Raw genomic sequence first — 22,757 nt, 5'->3', positions numbered from 1 at the left:
CTGGAGACATTTTTAGTTTTCACAACTGGGGGGGTTCTACTGGCATCTAGCAGGTAGAAGCCAGGGATGCTAGTAACCGTGGCTTCCAAACAGAGATTTTATGATTAAAGATGTACTTTTTTCTTTAGGAAAACTACCAGCTTTTCATCCATCCAAAAAAGGGGAAGTAAAGGGAAATTGGGACATAGAAGGGCAAGATAAGAATCCAACAAAAGATCGTGAGGGATATTAAAGAGAGAAAACAGGACGTACAAAGATTAAACATTGTATTGTAAGACCTACAGACTTAAAGGTACAAAAGGTGTGAATGGAGCAATCTGGGAGGAAGCAAGGATGTAGAATAGGGACACAGAAGTGACTTTCAGCAGAGAGTCTCAAATGTGGCTTTTGTTTCTTTTTCTCCTACGTATTCAGGTGGTTTTGCAGCTGTGGTTTATACTGATACCTTCCCTGCTGTTGTTATGGTTCTGGGATCACTCTTGTTAATGGGCTTTGGTAAGTCAATCTTGGAAGACTGGGCACCATGAGTGGAACCTTTGAATATGATTGTTGCCGAGGGCCACTCCAGCACCTTCATCTCACAGATGATGAGGCTGAAGCCCTCAGAACCCAAGAGCATTGTCTCACATCATCCAAAAAGTTGGGGATGGGCAGTGGGGGGGAACTTCTGCTCACTTCAGAAGACAGAAGAGTCGAGAAATAGGAGTGACAATGAAAAACTCTAGTGCTTTGGGACAGTGTCAAGAGGCCCACCCCACTCACCCCACCTCTGTGCCTCTGTCCATGCTCTTCCTCTCTAGTTAGAAGCCCCTCTCCTCTTCATCCATGTGGTTAAATCCACCCAGCAAGGTCAACAGAAGATCCACCTCCCCCACAAAGGTGTGATTCTATGATTATTCCATCTACATGTCTTTTTTCCTGTGGACTCACATCACTACCACATACCACTTAATATTTTTGTGATACATATCTTGATTGTTCATTGATTGTGTCACATAAGAAATTATACCTCCTAGCTCCAAAAGTTCTTAAGAACCAAAACCATTGTATCCTGCACATAATGTGCAGTCTGAGGCACATAGTAGGTGCTTATTAAGTAGTAAGAATGAAAATTATAGGGGGGAAAGATGGCGGAGGAGTAGGGGACCCTATTTCAACTGGTCCCCAGAATTGAGCTGGGTATCTACCAGACCACTCTGAGCACCCACAAAACCAGCCTGAGATGTAAGAAGATCTGGATCTCTACAAACAGAATATCGCAGGTGGTTGGTTTTCAGGTACTAAGCGGAGAGCCGTGATTCCGCGGGCAGATATCAGAGGATAAATGGCAGCGGGAGGGTGCCTGGATGTGGGGATCCTGCACCGCTGGTGAGTGACAGCCTTGCGTGCTGCGGACGGGCACAGACTCGCACGGGCACAGACTCGCAGACCGGTAGCGTTGGGAAGGAACTTTAGGGCAGCCCCCGGGGTGGAGGACCAGACCGGCGGTGTCGCGCGCACGCAAACTGCAGCCGCGGAGACGGAAACCCGGTGCGCCGGGGTCCCGCCAGTGAACTGCAACCCCCAGGGTGGAAACCCCAAGCGGCAGAGCCGCACGCACACGAACTGGGAGCGGCTGGCGGTTTTAGAAGCACAAAGGGCAGAGATGTACCCCGACCTGGAGGCAGGACTGGGAGCACTGCGGAGGGGTGCACAACCCAGGATGCTGAAGTTTATAGCAGCACGGACAGAAACGGAGACAGTGTGGCCTGGCTAGTTCACTGAAGAACGGACTGCTGTCTCTCTGCTCTGAGGCAGAGGGTTGGAAATGGTCTCTTCTGCTCTGACACGCGGAAGAGACGCGGAAAGCCGCCAGGGAAAGGCGCCAGAGAACAAAAGCCCCAAAGACTGATTCCCACTGAGCCCATCCCCCACCACAGGGGGGCAGGGCAACTCCGCCCAAACAGGGTTGCCTGAGTAACAGCGCGGCAGGCCCCTCCCGCAGAAGACAGGCTGGGAAAACAAGAGGCCAGCAACCCTAAGGTCCCAAGAAAACAGGTGCATCTTGCTTGGGTTCTGGTCAATAATTTGGACTCTATACATTCCCTCAAACACCCATCAACAGAATGACTAGGAGGAGGAGCCCCCAAAGCAGAAAAGACTCAGAGATTATGACTTATGCTGCAGATTTACAAATGGATGCAGATATAACCAAGATGTCGGAGATGGAATTCAGGCTAGCAATTGTGAAGACAATGGCTAGAATGGAGAAATCAATTAATGGCAACATAGAGTCTCTAAGGGCAGAAATAAAAGGGGAATTGGCAGAACTTACAAATGCTATCAATGAGATCCAATCCAATCTAGATAATCTAACAGCTAGGGTAACTGAGACAGAAGAGAGAATAAGCGACCTGGAAGACAATATAATAGATAAAAAGGGAAAAGAGGAGGCCAGGGAAAAACAACTCAGGATCCATGAAAATAGAATCAGAGAAATAAATGACACCATGAGGCGTTCCAATGTCAGAATAATTGGAATCCCGGAGGGAGTGGAGAGAGAGAGGACTAGAAGATGTATTTGAGCAAATCGTAGCTGAGAACTTCCCTAATCTGGGGAATGAAACAAACATTCGAGTCCTAGAGGCAGAGAGGACCCCCTCCTAAGATCAAGGAAAACAGGCCAACAACCTGGCATGTAATAGTAAAACTTGCAAATCTTAGAACCAAGGAAACCATCTTAAGGGCAGTTAGGGGGAAGAGATTCCTTACATACAGAGGGAGGAACATCAGAATAACATCAGACCTATCCACAGAGACCTGGCAAGCCAGAAAGGCCTGGCAAGACATATTCAGGGTACTAAATGAGAAGAACATGCAGCCAAGAATACTTTATCCGGCAAGGCTTTCATTTAGAATGGATGGAGAGATGCAGAGCTTCCACAACTGGCAGAAGTTGAAAGAATATGTGACCACTAAGCTGGCCCTGCAAGAAATATTAAGGGGGGTTCTATAAAAGGAGAAAGACCTCAAGAGTGATCTACAACAGAAATTTACAGGGACAATCTATAAAAACAACATCTTCACAGGCAACATGATGACAATTAATTCATATCTTTCAATAATCACTCTCAATGTGAATGGCCTAAACGCTCCCATAAAATGGCACAGGGTTGCAGATTGGATAAAAAGACAGGACCCATCCATATGCTGTCTACAAGAGACTCATTTTGAACGTAACGATACATCCAGACTGAAAGTGAAGGGATGGAGATCCATCTTCCATGCCAGCGGACCTCAAAAGAAAGCTGGGGTAGCAATTCTTATATCAGACAAATGAGATTTTAAACTAAAGTCTGTCATAAGAGACACAGAAGGACACTATATCATTCTTAAAGGGTCTATCCAACAAGAAGATCTAACAATTGTAAATATCTATGCCCCCAACATGGGAGCAGCCATCTACATAAACCAACTGTTAACCAAAATAGTCATATTGATAACAATACGTTAATTGTAGGAGACCTCAATACTCCACTCTCAGCAATGGACAGATCATCTAAGCAGAAAATCAACAAGGAAACAAGAGCTTTGAATGATACATTGGACCAGATGGACCTCATAGATATTTACAGAACATTCCACCCTAAAACAACAGAATACTCATTCTTCTTGAGCGCACATGGAACTTTCTCCAGAGTAGACCATATACTGGGTCACAAATCAGGTCTCAACTGATACCAAAAGATTGAGATGATTCCCTGCATATTCTCAGACCACAATGCTCTAAAACTGGAACTCAATCACAAGAAAAAATTTGGCAGAAATTCAAACACTTGGAAGCTAAAGACCACTCTGCTCAAGAATGTTTGGATCAACCAAGAAATCAAAGAAGAACTTAAACAATTCATGGAAATCAATGAGAACAAAAACACATCTGTCCAAAACCTAGGGGATACTGCAAAGGCGGTCCTAAGGGGGAAATACATAGCCATCCAAGCCTCACTCAAAAAAATAGAAAAATCCTGAATTCACCAACTAACTCTACACCTTAGAGAACTAGAGAAAAAGCAACAAACAACGCCTAAGCCATGCATTAGAAGAGAAATAATTAAAATTAGAGCAGAGGGCGCCTGGGTGGCTCAGTTGGTTAAGCGACTGCCTTCGGCTCAGGTCATGATCCTGGAGTCCCTGGATCGAGTCCCGCATCGGGCTCCCTGCTCGGCAGGGGGTCTGCTTCTCTCTCTGACCCTCCTCTCTCTCATGCTCTCTCTCTCAATAAATAAATAAAAATCTTTAATAAAATTAGAGCAGAAATCAATGAATTAAAAACCAGAAATACAGTAGATCAGATCAACGAAACTAGAAGTTGGTTCTTTGAAAGAATTAATAAGATTGATAAACCACTGGCCAGACTTATCCAAAAGAAGAGAGAAAGGACCCAAATTAATAAAATTATGAATGAAAGGGGAGAGATCACGACTAACACCAAGGACATAGAAAAAATTATTAGAAATTATTATCAACAACTATATGCCAATAAACTGAGCAATCTGGATGAAATGGAGCCCTCCTGGAAACCTATAAGCTGCCAAGACTGAAACAGGAAGAAATTGACAACCTGAATAGGCCAATAACCAGTAACGAGATTGAAGCAGTGATCAAAAACCTCCCAAAAAACAAGAGTCCAGGGCCTGATAGATTCCCTGGGGAATTCTACCGAACTTTCAAAGAAGAAATAATATCTATTCTACTGAAGCTGTTTCAAAAAATAGAAACAGAAGGAAAACTTCCAAACTCATTCTCTGAGGCCAGCATTACCTTAATCCCCAAACCAGGCAAAGACCCCATCAAAAAGGAAAATTTCAGACCGATATCCCTGATGAATATGGATTCCAAAATCCTCAACAAAATCCTAGCTAATAGGATCCAACAATACATTAAAAGGATCATCCACCACGACCAAGTGGGATTTATCCCCGGGATGCAAGGGTGGTTCAACATTCGCAAATCTATCAATGTGATAGAACACATTAATAAGAGGAGGGAGAAGAACCATATGGTCCTCTCAATTGATGCAGAAAAAGCATTTGACAAAATACAACATCCTTTCCTGATTAAAACTCTCCAGAGTATAGGGATAGAGGGACCATTCCTCAAGCTCATAAAATCCATCTATGAAAAACCCACAGTGAATATCATCCTCAATGGGGAAAAGCTGAGAGCCTTTCCCTTAAGATCAGGAACACGTCAAGGGTGCCCACTCTCACTACTGTTGTTCAACATAGTACTAGAAGTCCTAGCAACAGCAATCAGACAACAAGAAGAAATAAAAGGTATTCAAATTGGCAAAGAAGAAGTCAAACTCTCTCTTTTCGCAGACGACATGATACTTTATGTGGAAAACCCAAAAGACTCCACGCCCAAATTACTAGCACTCATCCAGCAATTCAGTAATGTGGCAGGATACAAAATCAATGCACAGAAATCAGTTGCTTTCTTATACACTAACAAAGCAAATGTAAAAAGAGAAATTAAAGAAACGATTCCATTTACAATAGCACCACAAACCATAAGATACCTCGGAATAAACCTAACCAAAGAGGTAAAGGATCTATACTCTAGGAACTACAAAACACTCATGAAAGAAATTGAAGAAGACACAAAAAGATAGAAAAATATACCATGCTCATGGATCGGAAGAATAAACATTGTTAAAATGTCTATGCTACCCAGAGCAATCTATACCTTCAATGCCATCCCGATCAAAATTCCAATGACATTTTTCAAAGTGCTGGAACAAACAATCCTAAAATTTGTATGGAATCAGAAAAGACCCCGAATCGCCAAGGAGATGTTGAAAAAGAAAAACAAAGCTGGGGGCATCACGTTGCCTGATTTCAAGCTATATTACAAAGCAGTGATCACCAAGACAGCATGGTACTGGCACAAAAACAGACATTTAGACCAATGGAACAGAATAGAGAACCCAGATATGGACCCTCAACTCTATGGTCAAATAATCTTTGACAAAGCAGGAAAAAACATGCAATGGAAAAAAGAGTCTCTTCAATAAATGGTGCTGGGAAAATTGGACAGCCACATGCAGAAGAATGAAACTCGACCATTGTCTAACACCATTCACAAAGATAAACTCAAAGTGGATGAAAGACCTCAATGTGAGACAGGAATCCATCAAAATCCTAGAGGAGAACATAGGCAGTAACCTCTTTGACATCGGCCACAGCAACTTCTTTCAAGATACATCTCCAAAAGCTAGTGAAACAAAAGCAAAAATGAACTTTGGGGACTTCATCAAGATAAAAAGCTTCTGCACAGCAAAGGAAACAGTCAACAAAACAAAGAGGCAACCCACAGAATGGGAGAAGATATTTGCAAATGACACTACAGATAAAGGGCTGGTATCCAAAATCTCTAAAGAACTTCTCAAACTCAACACCCAAAAAACAAATAAGTCAAAAAGTGGGCAGAAGAGGGCGCCTGGGTGGCTCAGTTGGTTAAGCGACTGCCTTCGGCTCAGGTCATGATCCTGGAGTCCCGGAATCGAGTCCCGCATCGGGCTCCCTGCTCGGCAGGGAGCCTGCTTCTCCCTCTGGCCCTCCCCCCTCTCATGTGCTCTCTGTCTCTCTCATTCTCTCTGTCTCAAATAAATAAATAAAATCTTTAAAAAAAAAAGTGGGCAGAAGAGATAAACAGACACTTCTCTGAAGAAGACATACAAATGGCTAACAGACACATGAAAAAATGTTCATCATCATTAGCCATCAGGGAAATCCAAATCAAAACCACACTGAGATACCACCTTACACCAGTTAGAATGGCAAAAATGGACAGGGAAAGAAGCAATAAATGTTGGAGAGGTTGTGGAGAAAGGGGAACCCTCTTACACTGTTGGTGGGAATGCAAGTTGGTACAGCCACTTTGGAAAACAGTGTGGAGGTTCCTCAAAAATTTAAAAATAGAGCTACCCTATGACCCAGCAACTGCACTACTGGGTATTTACCCCAAAGACACAGAGGTAGTGAAAAGAAGGGCCATATGCACCCCAATGTTCATAGCAGCAATGTCCGCAATAGCCAAACTGTGGAAAGAGCCAAGATGCCCTTCCACAGATGAATGGATAAAGAAGATGTGGTCCATATATACAATGGAATATTACTCAGCCATCAGAAAAGATGAATACCCAACTTTTACATCAACATGGATGGGACTGGAGGAGATTATGCTAAGTGAAATAAGTCAAGCAGAGAAAGTCAATTATCATATGGTTTCACTTACTTGTGGAACATAAGGAATAACATGGAGGACATTAGGAGAAGGAAGGGAAAAATGGGCGGGGGAAATTGGAGGGAGAGATGAACCATGAGAGACTATGGACCTGAGAAACAAACAGGGTTCTAGAGGGGAGGGGGGAGGGGAGATTGGTTAGCCCGGTGGTGGGTATTAAGGAGGGCACGTACTGCATGGAGCACTGGGTGTTATATGAAAACAATGGATCGTGGATCACTACATCAAAAACTAATGATGTATTGTATGGTGACTAACATAACATAATAAAATTTAAAACTACCAAAAAAAATGAATGAAAATTATACCTAATATGAATCAAGTATCAGGTACTACTAGATAGCCATTTATCCATATTGCCTCATTTAATCACCACAGCCACCATGATGCATAACTGCTATCGTTATCCCCATTTTACAGATGAGGAAACTAAGTTATTCAGTTAAGTAACTTGCTCATGAGACACACCAAGAGCAGAACTCATAGCTGGGTCTCTAAACACCAAAGCCCAGTATGTCAACTAATATATTACAGTATCTGTAATGGCAGGTGCACTTACCTTAAAATGGAAGTTTCCTTCCACTAGCTAAGATAATGACCTTAGTGAGGTTGGTGTTAGACACTGCTCCATGGGTCAGAGATTGGTCTTACATAAATCTAGAAGGAAAAACTCTTGGCTCAGGTATTGAAAAATTATTGAAATGGTATGTGAATACAGTTGAAGGACTATGGCTCCATAGAGCATATTGTTGAACCCCATTAAATGAGAAATGATAGAATCAGAGTCTCATAATCCTCAGTTTAGTAAGCATTAGTGTGCAGTTACAGGGTAACTGGGGGGTTACTCAGGGGTACTCAATGCTTTATTGCTGGAACACAAAATACATGTCAGGCATGAGCCAAGGAATTTTTTAATAAGCTGGGAAGCAACGACTAATTTGAGTGACAAAACTCTCTAAACTATAAAACACACTAAGCCATTGTGTTTAATTATGTACTATTATTAAATATTAACATTTTTTAAACCTACCAAGTTCACCCCAATAGTTGAAAATGACATCCAATTAAACTTTAAGAGCAGGTGGAATATTCTATTTGATGTTAGCAATTATATCTCTAAATAATTATATATTCTTTACTGTTATAGACTGAATGTTTGTCTCCCCCCGCCAAAAATTCATATGTTGATATCCTAACTCTCAATTGTGATGGGAGGTGGGACCTTTGGGAAGTGATTAGGTCTTGAGGGCAGAGCACTCATGAATGGCATTAGTACTCTTATAAAAGAGGCCCCAGAGAACCCCCTCACTTTTTCACCATTTGTGGACACATTAAGAAGATGGCCATCTGTGAGCAAAGAAGGAGATCCTCATTAGACATCCAATCAGCCAGCACTCGATCTCAGACTTCCTAGCCTCCAGAACTGTGGGAAGTAAATATTCGTAGTTTATAAGTCACCCAATCTATGACATTTTGTTATAGCAGCCCAAACAGACTGACATTTCTGAGAAATGTAATGGGATTTTTAAAATTGGGGCATTCATGTTAGTTCTTTTAGTAAGTAAGCAGTTTTAAAGTAGTGGAATAATTGTTTTTCTTTTTAAAATATGTAAGAATTTATACATTCAGGGTGCCTGGGTGACTCAGTTGGTTAAGTGACTGCCTTCGGCTCAGGTCATGATCCTGGAGTCCCAGGATCGAGTCCCGCATCGGGCTCCCTGCTCGGCAGGGAGTCTGCTTCTCCCTCTGACCCTCCCCCCTCTCCTGCTCTCTCTCTCATTCTCTCTCTCAAATAAATAAATAAATAATCTTAAAAAAAAAAAAGAATTTATACATCCAAATGAGTGTTGTTCAAACTAGTCACCATAAAACCCCATGTACATACAATTGCAATTTTTAATTTTTAACTAATACACACAGAGGTAAACAAAACAAAAAGTTACCTGGTGAAATACTCGTTGCCCTCAGTTTCTCAGTTCAGCTCCCCAGAGACAACCAGTATTATAGTTTTGTGCATATCCTTCCAGAGATATCCTTCATGTATACAATCATTGTTTTATCTATGAAATGGATACATAGGTAGAATCAAAACAAAATTTTGTGGCCTGCTTTTCCACCACTGGTACTATATCTGGGGCAAATTTCTATGTCTGTGAATAGAGATCTACTACATCGTTTTGGTTTTGTATTTGTAATAAACTTTATTGAAAAGTACCCAAGTCAAAGTTGTAGCTAGATGAAATATCACAAAGTGAACACACTCTGGTAACCAGCAGCCAGGTCAAGAATTAACTTTTTGGTTCCTTGCTTTCCAAACTTAGTTTTTGTTTCTTTTTCTTGCCTTATTACACAGGCCTGTGTATTCAACACAGTGTTGAATAGAGGCAGAGACAACAGGCATCCTTGTCTCATTCCCAATTTAGAGGGAAAGCTTTGGATATTTTACCATTAAATAAATTATTTGGGGTCAATTTTTTGTAGATACTCTTTGCCAGACTAACAAGTTATCTTCTGTTCCTAGTTTGCTACAATTGTTTATCATGAACAGGTTTTGAATTGTAGCAAGTGTTTTTTCCACTTCTACTGAGAAGATTATATTATTTTTCTCCTCTATTCTGTTAACACAGTGAATTGTTTTGAATGTTAACTCAATCTTGCATTCTTGGAATAAACCCAGCTTATTGAGGCATACCCCAAATTCCTCTCTAGAGTGGCTGTATTAACTTTTGTTCTCAGCAATATATGTGAGAATATGTGTTCCCTAGCCTTTCATGGTTGTTCATGGTGTTTAAGACTTTTTAAAAATTTGCCAAATAGGTGAAGAAGAAAAAGTATATCATTCTTGTTTTAATTGGAAGTTCCCAGATACTGGTGAGGTTGAACATCATTTCATATACTTAGTGGCCATTTGTAGTTCCTCTTTCATGAATTACCCATTCGTATTCTCTACCATATTTCTTCTGAGTAGTTTCCCTTGGCTGTCAGTGTATAGGAGTTCTTTATACATGACACAAATTTCTTCTTTAAGTCTAATTTTTAACTTGATTTCAGTCATATAAATTTTAAATTTTGAGGTCAAATTTATCAACCTTCCTTTTCTTTTTTGTATCTTGTCTAAGAATATACTCCCTAACTCATAAAGATACTCTGTTTTTGGGTGCCTGGGTGGCTCAGTTGGTTAAGCGACTGCCTTCGGCTCAGGTCATGATCCCAGGGTCGTGGGATCGAGTCCCACATCGGGCTCCTGGCTCAGCGGGGAGTCTGCTTCTCCCTCTGACCCTCTCCTCTCTCATGCTGTTTCTCTCTCGCTCGCTCTCTAATAAATAAATAAATAAAATCTTTAAAAAAAAAAAAGATACTCTGTTTTTTTCTAATAACTTTGTACTTTTGTATTTTACCTTTTTTTAATCCACATGGAATTCATTTGTAGAAGTGCCATGAGGTATCTTATTGATTTTATGGTCAGTCAGTATTCTTTCATTGACTAGTTTTGACTCCAAATGATTCTGAACACATTTCAAAACTCAAGTTTGTATCAAAGGAGCATGGTTTAATATGCCAAAATAAAAGGGTTTTTTTAGTTAGGTAAATGGAATTATGGGTGTTTTTGTGCCTTTTAAAAAATATTTTTCTTTAGGGCACCTGGGTGGCTCAGTCGGTTGAATGGCCAACTCTTGATTTCAGCTCAGGTCATGATCGCAAGGTCCTGGGATTAAGCCCTGTGTCAGGCTCTGGCACTCAGCAGGAAGTCTGCTTAAGGATTCTCTCTCTCCTTCTGACTCCCCCACTCACTCTTTCTCTCTCTCTCTAAAACAAGTAAATCTTTAAAAAATATTTTTTTCTTTAATATTAAGCTTGTATAACACTTAGGATATTGAGAGATAAATGCCATAGACTATGAAGAAATTTTCAAGTATGACATTTTATAAATATTTTGTTGGCATTGTAGGAAAGTGAATATTAATTTGTTTTAATCAAGATTCTTAAGAGAGCTTGTGATAGAACTTTAGTTCAAAACTAGTATAAGCAAATAAGTACCTTCTTGGCTCATGTAAGTAAAAATTCCAGGGGCACACTACCTTCAGTGATGGCTAGATCCAGGGTTCTGAATGAACCAGGTAGACAAGAGAGCTTCAAACTGTTAAACTAGCTTAGAACCCTAAAGAACAGAAGCAGACAATTCTGGTTCCTTAAGCAGAGGACTCCTGGGACAGATTCCAGTAAGCCCAGTTTGGGTCTCATATCTATTCCTGACACATCAGTTGTGGCCCATGGGACAGAGAGCATTGGCCAGGCCTGGGGCATGTGCCAGATTGGAATGGTGGACAGTTTGATGAGGCCCACCTAAGCCACACAGGATGGAATGCAACTGGGAAGAGGGGTTCTGCTACCAGAAGTGGGAGGTGGGGTGTGGGCACACAACCATGATTGTCCACTATACTCATTTCTCTTTGGAAGAGGTGATGTCTTTTCTTAGGCACATATAGTCTTGACTATTTTTCAGTCCACTGTGCTTTTTATACTAGGTACATTCAATGAAACTAGGTCTCACTTTGTAATCTGGGTCTTCAAACATGCATCACTGTATAGTGTAAGGTACTGATAAATTTTATGGTGTTTTAAGCCTTTCAGAAAGTGGGAGGATACTAGGAGCTATTGCATAAATACCCAGACAGTAAGGCAAACCTAATCCATGAAGGAAATTGGACTGCCAAGCCGGAATGTTTTATTCCTTGCCTGGATATTTTCCATATTTGACATAAGTTAGCAAGATCCCATCACTGGAGACCTCCCATGGCCTGGAATCATCTTTGGCATCTCCACCCTCTCCTTATACTACTGGTGCACTGATCAGGTAACTACACGTGGTGCAGCTAAAGTGACTGCATTGGAGGCTGGTGGTCCTCAGTGCATTCCAGGCTTTCCCAGTCTCTACAACAACAGGCAACAGTTGGCCTGTCTGCACTCAGTGATCAGGGGTCCCTTCCAGTCTTTATTTATTGCCTAAAGAACTTGATAAGAAATTCTGTTTGAAAGGAATTTCACAGCCCCATCTGTAACACATCAACTATTTTCATTTTTTTTTCTTCTTCACTATCATTATCTAAAAAGCACAGTCTTTTTGGAATGAAAAATATGTCAGTTCTCCCCAACTGCATCCATAAATTAAATGCAACCAATCAGTATTTCAGTTGGATTTTTTAAGGACTCAAACTTCTTCTAAAAAAAATATGGCTCACTATCAATGGTAGATCATTAAATATACTGTGAAATATTCATATAGTGCAAAGGCAATAAGGAAATAAAAAGGAGTACAGCTACACACAATAATATGGATGATCTTCAACCTTGATGTCAAATAAAAGAAGCTAGACACAGATGCCTAGGCACTGCATGATTACATTTTTATAAAGTTTACCACAGGCAGTGCTAACTTATGTCATTTAGGAATACACAGTAAGTGGCAAAAAAAAATTATAAAGAAAAGCCAGGAAGAAATAAAGTCATGAAAGCAGTCATTTCTGGAGCAAGGGAAGGGGTTGAGATGAAAAAATAAGTCACATGTGGCAGCATTATTTATAATTACCACAAGGTGGGAAACAACCCAGATGTTCACTCATGAATGAATGAATGAATAGAATGTGTATGCATTCATTGGAATATTATTCAGCCATAAAAAGGAATGAAGTACTACACATGCTATAGCTTGAATGGATCTCGAAAACATTATTCTAAGTGGAAGAAGGCAGACACAAATGATCATCTATTGTATGATTCCCTTTATACAAAATGTCCAGAGTAGGCAAATCCATAGAGACAGAAATCCAATTAGTGCTTGCCAGGGGCTGGGAGAGGAGAAATGGAGGGGGGCAGCTTAATGAATATGGGTGTTCTTCCGAGGTGATGAAAAGTTTTGAAACTAGAGAGAAGTGGTGATTACGTAAGATTGGGAATGCAATGAAGGCTACTGAATTCTTTAAAATGGTTATTTATATAGTACATGAATTTCACCTCAATTTTTATAAAAAAAAAAAAAAAAAGAACCACAAAAAGGCTTCTGGGGTACCTGCAATGTTCCATCTGATTTTGGATGGTTGTTATAGTATATGCTCTTAATGTGATACAGTGTGCTTTCATGTGTTATATAATGATTTAAAAAAAAAAGATTTAAACATTTTATGGAAGAAGAAAATGCCACAAATCGCTAGCTCAAGTTTGAAACTGAAGAACAAAGGGGGAGAACTTGCCAAACCAGATTTTAAACATCTACAAAGTAGCAGCAATAAAAACAGTTTGAAACATTCAAGAGTAGACACACAGACTCGTGGAACAGAATAAAGAGGTCAGGCAGATTCTTGTACTTATAGGAATTTAGTATGTATCCAAGAAGGCTTTAGAAATCAATGGGGAGATACATACTCTTTGATGTTGTTAGAAGACCTGACTGACTATTAGGAGTAACAACACTTCACCCACACCTAACACTTAGTACAAAGGTGGACTTTGGGTGGGTTAAAGACTTAAATGTGGAAAGTAAAGCTAGATATTTAAGGAAGGATAACAGAATATTTTTGAGACAGAGTGGGGGGAGTACAAATCATATTGATTTGATCACATTACATATAAGTACTTTTTAATAAAGTACTATAGACAAAATTGACAGATGACAGATTAGAGAAGATTATTAGAAATGTTTATTATGAACAAGAGACTAATAGCAAATCCACACAAAAAAAGAGCTCCAGGAGATATGTGGACAAAAGATAATGACAGGCAATTTATAAAAAAGGAAATTCAAACAAGCATAAAACAAGCATATAACCCAGTTATAAGGGAAGTGCAACTTAAAACCACAAGAAGACTGACAAAAATTAGGAAGGTTGATAATGCCAAGTTTGGAGAGATTGTGGATGTTTAAGAATCCTCGTGTACTCCTGGTGGAAGTATAGACTGGTGCAATCCATTCTGGAAGGTAATCCAGCAGTATTTGATAAAAGTAAGTATATTGTATTCTGGGCTAGCAGTGGTGTTCCTTGGAAGCTACCTAAAATATCCTCATGCAAGTTCATGATGGACTATATATGAGGCATTGATCACAGTGTTGATTGTGCTTGTTACTCCAAAGTGGGTAGATAAAATGGGGGGGGGGGCAGTAATACTGTGGAATACTATGCAGTCGTAGGAGCAATGGACTAGATGATACATAGCAACACTGATAGGTCTTTAAAATGTAGTGAATGGATGGACAAGAAACAAGATGATATCCAGAGCAGTAGCTCTGGGTTTTTTTAATTTGTATTCCTGCCCATCTATTTATTATATGTTTAATGATGCTACTTTACCTAGAAGATAAGAAAAATCTTTCTGAGCTGGGGTGGCAATCCTTATATCAGACAAATTAGATTTTAAACCAAAGACTGTAATAAGAGATGAGGAAGGACACTATATCATACTTAAAGGATCTATCCAACAAGAAGATCTAACAATTGTAAATATCTATGCCCCTAACATGGGAGCAGCCAATTATATAAGGCAATTAATAACAAAAGCAAAGATGGAACAAAGACAGTCTCTTCAACAAATGGTGTTGGGAAAATTGGATAGCCACATGCAGAAGAATGAAACTGGACCATTTCCTTACACCATACACAAAAATAGACTCCAAATGGTTGAAAGACCTCAATGTGAGACACGAGTCCATCAAAATCCTAAAGGAGAACACAGGCAACAACCTCTTTGACCTCAGCCGAAGCAACTTCTTCCTAGAAACATCGCCAAAGGCAAGGGAGGCAAGGGCAAAAATGAACTATTGGGACTTCATCAAGATAAAAAGCTTTTGCAAAGCAAAGGAAACAGTCAACAAAGCCAAAAGACAACCAACAGAATGGGAGAAGATATTTGCAAATGACATATCAGATAAAGGGCTAGTATCCAAAATCTATAAAGAACTCATCAAACTCAACACCCAAAGAACAAAGAATCCAATCAAGAAATGGGCAGAAGACATGAACAGACATTTTTCCAAAGAAGACATCCAAATGGCCAACAGACACATGAAAAAGTGCTCGATATCGCTCGGCATCAGGGAAATCCAAATCAAAACCTCAATGAGATACCACCTCACACCAGTCAGAATGGCTAAAATTAACAAGTCAAGAAACGACAGATGCTGGCGGGGTTGCGGAGAAAGGGGAACCCTCCTACACTGTTGGTGGGAATGCAAGCTGGTGCAGCCACTCTGGAAAACAGTATGGAGGTTCCTCAAAAAGGTGAAAATAGAGCTACCATATGATCCAGCAATTGCACTACTGGGTATTTACCCCAAAGATACAAAAGTAGGGATCCGAAGGGGTACGTGCACCCCGATGTTTATAGCAGCAATGTCCACAATAGCCAAACTGTGGAAAGAGCCAAGATGTCCATCGACAGATGAATGGATAAAGAAGATGTGGTATATATATACAATGGAATATTATGCAACCATCAAAAAGAATGAGATCTTGCCATTTGCAACGACGTGGATGGAACTGGAGGGTATTATGTTGAGTGAAATAAGTCAAACAGAGAAAGACATGTATCATATGACCTCACTGATATGAGGAATTCTTAATTGCAGGAAACAAACTGAGGGTTGCTGGAGTGGGGGGTGGGGTGGGAGGGATGGGGTGACTGGGTGATAGACACTGGGGAGGGTATGTGCTCTGGTAAGCGCTGTGAATTGTGCAAGACTGTTGAATCTCAGATCTGTACCTCTGAAACAAATAATGCAATATATGTTAAGGAAAAAAAAAAAGAAGTAGAAGAAGGTAGCGGGAGGGGGAGAATGAAGCGGGGGAAATCGGAGGGGTAGACGAACCATGAGAGACGATGGACTCTGAAAAACAAACAGGGTTCTAGAGGGGAGGGGGGTGGGAGGATGGGTTAGCCTGGTGGTGGGTATTGAGGAGGGCACATTCTGCATGGAGCACTGGGTGTTATGCACAAACAATGAATCATGGAACACTTCATCTAAAACTAATGATGTAATGTATGGGGATTAACATAAGAATTTAAAAAATTAAAAAAAAAAAAAGAAAAATCTTTCTGTATTTTTCTTTTCGATTTCTTCTACAACTTTAAAAGTTGCCCCTGGCCTTCCACATCTGACAGTGGGTAAACTAGATTTCCTGAACTACCTCCCAAAACAAAATGTTCTAGTTATACTGGGTAAAATGTAACAAACATCTTTTTATAGTCATAGCAAAGCTCATAAGAAATGAAGAAAATCTCCGGAGACTGAAAAAAACAAAGAACTGAACTCAAGAGAGTTAAGCTGGCGGGAACACTGATGGTGCCCTGACAGCATTTACCAAGCTGGGATTTCCAAAGCTTAGATTTAACTGGCCAGGTGAGAACAGGAGAAAGACCTTGAGTTCATGAGTATTGAATAGTGAAGGCTGTAACCTCAGTGAAAAGATAGACCAGGACAATATCTGCCCACTAGCAAGGAGAAACAAAATGCCCCAACCTGAGTCCCAGGAGGAGGAAAGAAGTCTCCCCTGAAGATTCACAAGGTCAGGTTGGCCTTCCTATACATTTGGGGTTTTAATTTAAAGTTTTAACTTAACTCAATTCCCTGTATGGTCAGGGAAACCCCATGGGAAGAAATGAACATAAACTCATCCAAAATTTTTACATACCAACCTGGCTAGAGTAATGGTGGAATTTCCCTGGAGGGATGCACCCTCAACCAAGGTCTTGCAGGATTCCCATAAATAAATGCCTGCTCAACATGAGCCTCTAAACCAAAATTAGAAAATATAGAAGAATCAAACCACCTTGAGCAAGAAATAGCTGAATTAGTACCCCCAAATTTCAGAAAATCAAGGTATTAGATACCAAAAACAAACAAACAAACAAACAAAAAAGCATGTTTAAAGAAATAAAAGGAATGCCTTGGTGGCTCAGTCGGTGAAACATCTGCCTTCGGCTCAGGTCATGATCCCAGGGTCCTGGGATCGAGCCCCACGTTGGGCTCCTTGCTCAGCGGGGATCCTCCTTCTCCCTCTGCCTGCTCTTCTCGCTCCCTCTCTCCCTCTGTCTCTCTCTATCTCTCTGAAAAATAAATAAATAAAATCTTTTTAAAAATAAAGAAATAAAAATGGAACTGAAAACCTTAACGCCATTCTATCAAAAACAGATATGAAAACTCAAACTTCTAAAAATGAAAACTATGCTCATTGAAATGTGAAACTTAGTAGCTGTTAAGACAGCAGATTAAAGGGATGCCTGACTGGCTCAGTGGGAGGAGCACACGACTCTTGATCTCCATCATGAGTCTGAACCCCACATTGGGTGTAGAGATTACTTAAATAAATAAATAAACTTTTAAAAAATAACAGATTAAACACAGCTGAAGGGAAAAAATAGTCATCTGAAAGCAAGAACTGAAGAAATAGAAAGCACAAAACTGGAAAGTGTGAAAGAGAAACAAAGTGACATGGAAGAGAGAATCAGGATTAAAATACACCTCATTGGAGTTCCAGAAGAAAAGGAGAGAGAAGCAATATTTTAAGAGAAAGTGGCAGAGAATTTTTACAATTGCTGAAGAGCAGGAAGCATCAGATTCCAGAATCACAGTGAATCAAGCAGAAATAATTTACAAATCCACACAAAGAAATGGAATGAAACCATACTGAAAGTTCAGAACATCAAAGACAAGGAGAAGACTTTGAAAGGCACCTGAGAGGAAAGATTACTGATAAAAAGAAGACAGTTACGCCAGCAATAAACTTCTCAGCTTCAACAATGTAACCCAAAGGTAGAGGTGTAAAATTTTCAAAGTCATTGAGGAAAATGTCACCTCTAAAGTACATGCCCAGCTGAGGTCTTATTCATGACCAAGGGCAAAATCAAGACACAACCTTCCCTAAAGAAGGACTGAAAGATGTAAATAAAGAAAAAGGAAATACTCATGAGCAAGAAGGAATAGTTAGCAAAGATATTAACAGGTACATGAGCAAATGGGCTGAAAAATAATAATTACAAATACAAGAAGTGAAAAACAGGACAAAATTAAAATATTGTACCACTGTTTGGAGTTAAATCTGTCTGTGGATTCTAAACTGTTCAGAAGGGTGGGGATGTTGATTTACTTTAGACTCGAAATTGTATCTATGTGAAAATTTTAAGGGTCATTATTAAAAACACAGAAGTAGTTGGGTGCCTGGGTGGCTCAGTCGGTTAAGCGTCCAACTCTTGATTTCGGCTCAGGTCATGATGTCAGGGTCATGAGATCAAGGCCCGCGTTGAGCTCCACACTCAACGTGGAGTCTGCTTGAGATTCTCTCTCTCCCTCCCCTCTCTGCCCTCCCCCACCTCAACTAACTAAATAAATAAATCTTTAAAAAAAAAACACAGAAGTGGAATATATAACTTCTAACTAGTACAGAAAATGACTTAAGAAAAATTATTAATTAAAAGAGAGGCAAACAAACTGATGGAAGAAAAATTGTTAACTTTCGCCCACTACCATTTTAAACAATAATCCTCTCCTTGCCCCACTTTGTAATATATGACAATATACAACAGTGCTTAGAGCTTTCTACATGGGCTTTCTACATTGCCTCTATAATCACCCTTCCCTCAGAACGAGAGTCACATTTCTGCCCTTGCCCTACTCCTTCATCCCCTCCCTTGAGAGACCATCTCTTATGTGCATGCGACTAAGCAAAGACCAGGAAGTGCAGCCTGGCTGCCCACCCCTACCTGCTCTGCAGAAGCCCAAGTACACTGAGCCATTAGCAACAGAATGCCAGTGGACCTCTCAAGAAGCAGTACCTAGTGCTTGAGAACCACTTTGGGGTTCTTCCTTCTGGTATTAAAATGATGCATTTGAAAAATAAAGAAAACCTAAAGAGGAAAATGACAGTCCTGCCTGTTAATTTCACCATGCCAGCGTGAATCCCTATTATGTCAGTTTATTCCTGTGCACTTTTTTCTCAGTGTAGAGTCTCGGTGTATAGGCTGCTGTTGTATCCTGTATGCTTAGTTACTATCACACTGTGAGCACTTTTCCCATTATCTAAATTTTCTTCAGAAACATACTTTTAGTACATACATAATATTGCATTGTTGTGATGCACTGGACCATGTCTTTATGCACTTTCTTAAATGCTTCTCCACCTGCCAGCTATACCATTCTCTTCGGCCTGAGCGCACACTGCTTATGGTAGGAGCACCATGAAATGGGTTGTGAAACATCTCCTAGGAGATTTTGCATTTGAAATGTCTATACTAGTTCATTTCAATTTAGATGAATGAAGTCAGTCCCAGTTCTAAAAACTCTTTATGGGCCAGGGACCCACCTTTGCTTTGATTGATGTCACAAGGACCCTCTTCCTTCTGCCTGGCAGGGGCAATCTCTGGCCTCTAGGAGGGAGTCTTGTCCTTGCCAGGGGACAGCTTGTAAGCACTGTGCCTCCGTAATTGGTGTGCAGTGCTAACAATGAGGCCAAGGTCACGCACGCCATTCCCGTCCCCTCAGGCAACTGTGCACTGAGCAAAACATGCTCATTGGTCACATGTGCCTCCCCTGGCCCTGGATGCCCTGGAGATGCCTGGATGATTGGGGTGAGCAGCTCAGCAAAAACCCACCAGAGGGCACATCCTGCTGCCGCGGCAGGTCACAACTGTCCTGTCACTGTGCTGAGGTGGCCCAGGCTTGATGCACTCTGCTAGGGCCATCACCCCCTCCCTCACCCATCTGTGTTTCCTTGGCAGATTTTTGTCCAGCGATGCCTGGCAGGGAAGAACATGTCTCACGTGAAAGGCGGCTGCGTCCTTTGTGGGTGCCTGAAGCTGCTGCCCATGTTCAGCATAGTGATGCCGGGAATGATCAGCCATGTCTTGTTCCCGGGTAAATCCTTAATTCTGATGTGTTCACACTGATCAACTTCTCTTTTCTTAAGAGAGACCTTAGAGAGTATTTGGGGTCATCAGGCCTCCCACAGTATGGGGATTGAGATGCCCCAGATTGCTTTCAAGGGAGCTAAAGGGTTCAGATTAAGAGTGCAGCCAAACAGAAGTCTGGCAGAGACCATGGATGTAGGTGGCAAGAGAGAAATTCCATGAGAGAAGTTCAGATAGGGAAGAGCCAACCAATGTTCCATGCAGCCAGAGCCCAGTCTCTGCCAGGGCTTGGAGGCACAATCTGCAGGAAGGTTACTTGCTCCCCTTGAATTGTGTGCATCAGCATGGCACACGTGCCAGGCACTGTGCTGGGGACCTGACAGATGCTGTCACTGCTCACTCAGACCTTGAGGTGGGCTTTTGTAGCCTCATTGAACAGATGAGGAATGTCAGAGGGGGAGCTCAATGTAAACCTCCAAAGTGGGTCTGACTCAGGCCCATGTTCCTTCCATTAAATGCTAGCAAAATATCTCTGTTTCCCTTAATGAGCTATCATAACTCTGTGGATATATCTCATTCCCATTTCAACCTAGTTTTACTAGCTGTACTGTCTCTCAGGGTATCTGGTTTGTTTATTCATTAAACCTACATGGAGCACTTTTTCTGATAGGTGCAGCCACTGGGACAAAGCAGGTGGCTTCCATGGGAGTCTTCTGCTGCTGAACTTTGACAAGGCTAAACAGAATGTAAAACACTGGTTACTGCTAAGTAATATGTGTAGGAGACATCTCTAAGCCTAATTCATCCTTCAGTCTGCCCCAAGACATGCCTCTTTTTTTTTTTTTAAGATTTTATTTATTTATTTGACAGAGAGAGACACAGCGAGAGAGGAACACAAGCAGGGGGAGTGGGAGAGGGAGAAGCAGGCTTCCCGCTGAGCAGGGAGCCCGATGCGGGGCTCGATCCCAGGACTCTGGGATCGTGACCTGAGCCGAAGGCAGACGCTTAACGACTGAGCCACCCAGGCGCCCCCATGCCTCTTTTTTTTAATCCTAACTCCCTTCCAGCTTTAACAGAGAGAAAGGCTTTGTTTCAACATTCCCAGATTTGGTCTTTGGCTGCCAGGTGGCATTTTGGGATGCCTCCTCATAGGTTAGGAAATATGCTATTGTGCTCTCTAGGACCCCCAGAGTGCCCTGGGCTTTGCAGACCTGCCTCCCCACCCCACCCTACCGCACTCCACAGCACGGATCGCCCTACTCACTGAGGAAGGAGACCCGACAGAATCATACGTATCTTGGACTCTAGAGAGGAAGCTGCTAAGGGAGGGGGGAAAGAAAGAGTGGGTTTCAAGAACCCAGACTCTCTCCAGCCTTCTGACCAAGGGGTGAACAGAGTTGATGGAATGCACTGATGGGGAGCACTTAGGGTGAGAAGAACCTGGAACCACTTGTCTCTAACCCTCAGAAATGGCCAGACTCACATATCCATTTGCACATGCCAGGTGTATAAAGCCAGAAAGCCATTTATCATGGAAGCTTGGCACCTGTCCATGTTCCTGGAAGAGTATGCTTTTCCAATAACCAAAATGCTCTTGGCCCTAGATTCTGGGTCTCTCCCCTGGCCAGAACTGGGGGCCAGACACTGCCAACTGCCAACGTGTGATTCTCAAAATCTGGTTTTCCATGTAGGCCACTGTATTATTTGGGGTTCTTGGTTGAACATGATATGTACCTTTTTAGCTCCTCTTCCTTCAGAGCTAGTGTTACCCTCAGGCCATCTGGTGGCAAGGTGGTTGCCAGCAGCACCAGGCCTCTATCCCACAAGCTCAACAACTCCCACCAAGTGTTTCCTTCCCCAGCTGTTCCAGCAAAAATCCCAGATGAGTCTTAGTGAACTCACTTGAGTGATAGGGACCGGTCATTGTGGCCAAGGAGAAGGAATTTCCAGAATGGCCAGGCCTGGTTCCTGGGCCCTTCTTACACTACCCCAAGTGTCACAGAGGTTCTGTTACCCAAAGTAGGAGGCAAGGAGATTGGGCAGATGTAAATGGATGCAGCTGCCCCTGAGTTTTTAGTCTTCCTCAAAATGTTTGGTAACCAGTGCTTAAGCTGGAGAACTGTCCCCAGTCAAATAGCTTGCTCTACCCATAAACCAGGGCAATATCCTGCTTTTTCGTCATCTAAGTTGATTTGTCGTTTTGGGTTTTTTTTCTCAGATGGTAACTTTATATCCCTAATTTAAGCTCCTGAAGGACATATCACATTCACTCCCTTTACATCCCTTTGTCCAGAATTTCTTCCCAAATACTCTGAAGTAACACCCCTATGAAGGCTAAGCAAGTAAGGTTATGGGTTGCTCACACATTAATAGGGGATGAATAATCTGTCTGCTTTCCTGATACCCAGTGGTGGTCCCTGAAAGGCTTGTCTAGGTCACATTGACATGCTTGGGGTCAAGCAGTAAATTGGTAGAAGCACTGATTCATCTGGCTCCTAGGCACCTAATTCCCAGCCCCGAGCTCTTGAGGAGTGTGTAGGATCATGAATTGGAGAGTCACCAGTAGATCAAGAATCTGA

At 41.5% G+C, this 22,757-nt stretch overlaps 1 pseudogene; it reads left to right on the top strand.

The window, feature by feature from the left end:
- LOC110578364 overlaps window positions 1-22,757 on the top strand; it is a 60,420-nt pseudogene that overhangs the window by 19,875 nt on the left and 17,788 nt on the right.

This window comes from Neomonachus schauinslandi, chromosome 14 (genome assembly GCF_002201575.2).
Source record: "Neomonachus schauinslandi chromosome 14, ASM220157v2, whole genome shotgun sequence".
NCBI lineage: Eukaryota > Metazoa > Chordata > Mammalia > Carnivora > Phocidae > Neomonachus > Neomonachus schauinslandi.
The sequence above is the reverse complement of the archived record's forward strand: the minus strand, read 5'-3'. Positions and strand labels throughout refer to the sequence as shown.